Source organism: Nothobranchius furzeri, chromosome 14, assembly GCF_043380555.1.
Source record: "Nothobranchius furzeri strain GRZ-AD chromosome 14, NfurGRZ-RIMD1, whole genome shotgun sequence".
In the NCBI taxonomy this organism is placed as follows: domain Eukaryota; kingdom Metazoa; phylum Chordata; class Actinopteri; order Cyprinodontiformes; family Nothobranchiidae; genus Nothobranchius; species Nothobranchius furzeri.
This window is the reverse complement of record NC_091754.1, coordinates 54,024,361-54,030,360: the sequence shown is the minus strand read 5'-3', so window position 1 is coordinate 54,030,360 and position 6,000 is coordinate 54,024,361.

Sequence of the window (6,000 nt, the reverse complement as noted above, 5' to 3'; positions counted from 1 at the left end):
GGTAGAAGCTTTTGCAGTAGGAGGGAGTTAAAATCACCCAAACATAACTGGAAGACTCGCAGCTGGCAACCGAAAGGGTTTCCAAGTCTTGATAAATATTCCATTGTAGCAGGGTGCAAATCTTTGGGTCCATTTCGCCTTAAATACCTTAAATCTTAAAAAAAAAAACATGCTAAATATGTATAAATCAACTGAATATTTATTTTTGTTGCTTCTGCATTGATTTTTACAAGAAACCATCTAATGTCAAATATTTGCAACAATCTACATCCTTGTGAGACTGTTGACCCCTATGTCAACAATTGCAGTGTTTGTAACTAAATCAGCAGTCAGACAGAAACCCGGGCAGACAGATGGATGATCAGTTGCATGTCGACAGTGTCAGCATGCTCTGAATTCCTCTCTGAAGAGTCTGCCAGTAATTATCTGCATACTGTAGGTGCTAATATATGCTGTGGTCTTACACCAGAGTGGCAAAAGTGCTGTGTGAATACTAATCCAAGTTATCTCAATTATCTACTCTGTCAGGATGATTTGTGCAGAAAATGACATTATGCCAACCTGAGGTGATTTGATAATACGACCGGACTAGGAACACAGTGAGGAAATGCTGTAACAATTTATCTAATTGACAGGCTATGACTCATTGTGCCTGGCACTTCATTTCAATTACTTATTCGGACTCACTGGTAGTGATGGCAAACGACTAAATGGGAGGTTCGAGATTAGTCTTTTTTTAATCCAATTTAGGCGTAAACAAATGTCCTCTCTGGGAATTGTGCAGATCTCCAAAGCGTAGCTTTTGTCTCACTGGTGTTAAGTCTCTAAAAAAACGAGTGTTAGCTGAATGTGTCGATGCCTGAAGGGCCGCGGATCTCAATAGTACCTGTTTGCAACATGTCTAAGCGAAGTGAGTAAAACAACGGAGGTGCTTTAAAGGAGCAATATGTAAGAATTCAACAGGGAAATAATAGCAAGACATTCTAATGTTTCGATCACGTTGGATGGAAAGTTTTACTGAAACATATTTCATTCTCAGTAGACTGGGGGGTTGTCAGTTTTTCTCCTTTTATAATGGCCAAAGAGGGACACAGTCTGTGTTTACCAGGCCCCCACAATGCAGCTCTGAAAGTGAGTCAAACCCGGGAGTGAAATAAATTGCAGTTCCACCCTCATCCACTAGGTGCTGATGTCAGAAGCGAGCAAATCTTCATTGACTCCCATGTTAAAAATACCAATTTCACAGCAGAAATCAACATGTTTACAGCCTGGTACCAGAACATGTTTTTGGTTTAAATGATCTAGTTTACACTCATGACAACTCTGAGGGGGTGAATTTTTTTCTCGCTCTTCTGTTTAAGTGTATTAAAAGCCTAAAATTCTGTATAATTAATGAGCCTCAGACCCACGTGACCACAGAGCTAGCTCCGTGGAAAGGTCTCAGTAGAGCCTCGGTCTGGCCTGGAAACTGCTCCGGCATTTTGAGTCTCTGTGTGTGTATTCATTTTTGGATATTTTTTGTGCAATTGTTGGACAAAATGACTTGCTGTGGCATTAATTGCACTAATAGAGCGTCCAAGGAGTCTCCACTTCATTTTTTTCGGTAAGTAAAATTATATTTATGTATTTTAGGTCACTGCCGAGCTGAGCTTAGATTTTAGCATGTACTGTTTAACCATGAAATTTAAATGTAATAGGGTAAACCCCAGTGCATTTAACATAATGCTGCACTTTAGAAAATGGGTTGAAATATAACATGTTGGTGGAGCTGGGTTCCAACTATCGGCTTGTGGAGCTCTCGGGAGACCGATGTTTTCCACCCTTATCCCCTCCCCGCAGCCCAGTCCATCTCTGTCTGATCGCGGCTTCTGTTTGCTGCGCGGGCTGACGGCTGGTTCTTATGGCAAGCCAGAACCGCCAAAATACGCCACTTCTCCCCGCAGCTCGGTGCATCTCTGTCTGATCGCGGCTTCTGTTTGATGCGCGGGCTGACGGCTTGTGGAGCTCTAGGATGGAAACCTTTCCACCCGGTTCTCCCCAGCGGCAGCTCTGCACATCTCAGATCGCAGCGGCGCTTGTCTGCTGTGCGGCTGCCGGCTTGTGGAGGTCTCGGGAGACCTCTGTGTTCCACCCGGTTTTACCCAGCGGTCAGCCTGGCGTATCTCTGAATCAGAAGCTCTGGTGTTGTGCTCATTTAACTCTGGTTGTAGCTAGGTTGCTACCTCCATTAGCTTAGCTCCCACCTCCGCATTAGCTTTGGGTTTGCTTCAGGTTAGCTTGTAGCTAGTTCGACCGGGAGTCGTCAGTTGATCCCTGCCTTACAGCCCCACCCTCAGCTCCACCTCTCTTCCCTTTTATGGAATTGTCTGGGCTTGACGGAACCTGTGACACGGTCAAAATGGCGGTGGTGGCCACCTCCCATTTTAGCAGAAAAACTTGTTATTGGAGTCTATGGAAACCCATTGTCCATATATTTATGTCGATGGTGATTACAGTCAGGTTTCCGAGTCTAAGTCAAGCTAACTCTGTAGCGCCGGCATTTGTAATTCCACACTAGCAGGCAAAAAATTCCAGGGTTGTTTAAAGAACTAAAGACAGTAAACAGGAGCGACCGAGAAGTTATTTCTTGTTTCCTTTAGAAGCCAAGTTTTTTGTTTTACTCTATCAAGTGAAACTGGCTAGAGGCTAACGTTGAGGTAACGATGCTAACGGTGAATTAGGAGCAAATAGTCAGCTCTAAAAATATGTCAAGCTACTTTTTCAATGACCAACAACTCAATAATACAGTGAAATGTATGTGTGAAGTGAATAATGAATCAATTGTTGCGTTTTACTTCCTTTAATGAGTCGTTCAGAACTATAACAATAAGCCAACGGCAAGACAGCAACCACCGTAATAGTCCAACAAGTGCTCCTTACCATGAAACACCCAAAATGAAATAAAATGTTTAGGATAACGTTAGCTTGATATGTTCGCGTCCGTTCAGCTAACGGTGCACTCGCTTTCACCTCGGAACTCCGAAATTCTGACAAGAAGAACGCGAATGCGCTCTAAAGTTTGGATTCACTTCACTATCTGCGATGGGCTGTCGAGTGATGATGAAACCAGCAACAACAATCTGAGTATGAAGCATCTGCTCCAGCAGCAAAATAAGCTCTTTAGGTGATACTCTATATTTAGATAGAGTATCACAGCTTAATGGTCACAAGTAGAGTTAATGTAGATACTGAGCTAAACTACCCAGTTTATCTAACCCTACATTAGCTTGTTAGTTCAGTTTTTGTTTACAAAGCTAATGGTGCGTTCGCTTTCTCCTCGGAAATTCCAACTTCCGAGTCAGAAAAATAAACAGCTTGAAAATGAACGGCAAAAGGAATAAACATACAAAATTTAGTTCACAGCAAAGATGTTTGCTTCAGTTTAATTTGCAGTTTATGAAACTACAAGAAGCCACCATCACAGTTTGTCCAGAGGGAAAAGGAGCACATGGAGCTGGGTTTAGTTTGTGATACTCCACAATATTAAAATACAAACTGCTGTATGTATCGAAGTTTGCTCTAGTTTCATTTGTAGTTTATAATAGATGGTCTACTGTTCTGAGATGCAGAAGTTTGCTGGTGCAGAGGTAGGCTGAAAACAGCAGGATTGCTCCTTATTATATGGATACGCACACACCTCGCTTCTGACTGGCTAACAGAACGCGTTCAGCCATGTTGCAAAGTCATTATCACTGAGATACTCCGCTCGCTATCCATTGCTGCAAATGTTTTTTAAACACCCATTTTCTTTGCAATATTATTAATGTGCTGTTTCCAAGACAGTTGATTGTCTATAGTAATACCCAAAAGTTTAATTTCCTGTACTTGTTTAATTGAACCATTTCCTATAGTTAATTTTAATACCGGGTTGCTTCTTAATAAATGTTTAGAAGCAATCACAATGGAATTAGTCTTAGCAACATCCAATACCAATTGATTTTGCTTTACCCAGTCTAACACATATTTTACTTCTTTATTCAACACTGAATTTAGTTCTTCAATAGATTTAGCATGTGAAAATGTCACAGAGTGGTAATGTTCTTATTTGTTTGCCTGTTTTACTTGTTTTTATTCTAAAGTGCATGATTTTATTGATGGTGTGTTTCTAGTTGTTTGGTGCAACATTGCGTTCCATTCTGTGTTAATCACCCAATCATCTACACCTGTGGCAGAGTGTGGCCTGGACTGCCAATTAATGAACAGACGCAGGCAGGAGGCGAAGGCAGACAGGATTTATTTAAAGGGAGGAACGCGTGGACCAAAGAGAGGCAGCCAGGTTGGCAGACAGGAGAGCCAGCTAAGAGGCAGAGATACACCCCGAATGGTGTCTTGAGGACATGTCTTGAAGCCCTGTGCACACTTGATTGAACGCTCTTTTTTTCTTTGGCGTCATTATCAGGGTTTTGTAATAAATGTCCCTTTTTAATTTGCTTTGGCTGTCGCACTGCTTGCCTTGTTTTAGAACCTTTTTAGAACCTATTTAATCTCCTTTCAATATTAGTGGCACCATCCACCTCGATCGTGTCACAAAAACACTGTTGAATCATCAGAGTACATTACTGTTGTTGCTTTATCCAATAAAGGGCCAAGACGACTGCCCTGGGGCACCCCACATGTCACAGGACTGGGTACCGAGTAACTCCCGTTAAAAAAGACTGACTGAGTTGTGTTGGTTAGATAACTCCGCAACCACTGTATTGATGACACTTCAAAGCCATAACATTTTAGTTTATCTAAAAGTAAATTATGATTGATTATGTCAAAAGACGCAGAGAAGTCTAACATCACTGCTCCAACAATGTTCCTTTAAAATGATACACAGTGGTTAGCGCTGTTGCCTTGAAGCAAGGAGGTCCTGGGTTCACATTCTGGCCTGGCCTTCAAGAACTTTGCATGTTCTCCCTGTGCATGCATATGTTTTCTCCAAGTACTCCAGCTTCCTCCTACAGTCCACATAAACATGACTGTCAGGTTGATTGGTCTCTTGATTGGTGTGTGTGTGTGTGTGTGCGTGTGTGTGTGTGTGTGTGTGTGTGTGTGTGTGTGTGTGTGTGTGTGTGTGTGTGTGTGTGTGTGTGTGTGTGTGTGTGTGCTTGATTGTTTGCAACCTGTCCAGGGTGTACCCTGCTGGAGATGGGTGCAAGCCCCCTGCGACCCTGCATGGGTAAGCTGGTAAAGAAAATGGATGGAGGAAGGATAACGTTCAACAAATATTTGACTTGGGTGTGTACTGGGTTGACCTATCTTCTGTATTTTGACGAAACCAAAAAGTTGCTGACTAGATGGACTTGATTTTCCCATCACTGGTAGCTGCTTATCAAGTGGTGGTTATGATATTAACCAATGTCATTTAATTCTGTTTGATTACTTCCACACTCTCTTATAAGGTTTTTGAAGACCCTTGAACACTCCTACAGAACCTTATTCAAGTGGTTTATTTATCATCATCACTGGGGTCTAGATCAGTGCTTAAATCATCTGAATATGTTTGTGGGTATATGATATGTGGACATCTGTATACTTAGAAGCCGCTTGCTGTTCCTGGACATCAATCATGTTACTATGTTATCCCAGAAGCCCACACACTATTTCCTTTTGCGTCTTTTTCAAGGCGATCGCCTCTAGTTACAAAAGCAAATCGGTTGAAATTAAATTAGCATTCTGAATGAGCGTCTGGAAGATAATGTGAATGTGTCCTTACATTCTGCTCCGGCGTGTGGGGAGAGGGGATTAAAGAGGCGGCTACTTCTTTCTCCAGGATGCCTTGTTGGACACGAGCCCAGGGTATGGTCATCGGCCCGCTGGTTTGGCACCGCGCTCCCGTGGGCATTGGTGCAGCTCGAGGTAGGAGTTCAAAGAGAACCAGCCAGGCCACCGCAGCCTGCAGGGAAATCACAGCTGTGAACCAAAGCACAGATATATGCAATGCATTACTGCTGAGTCAACGTATAACAACACTCC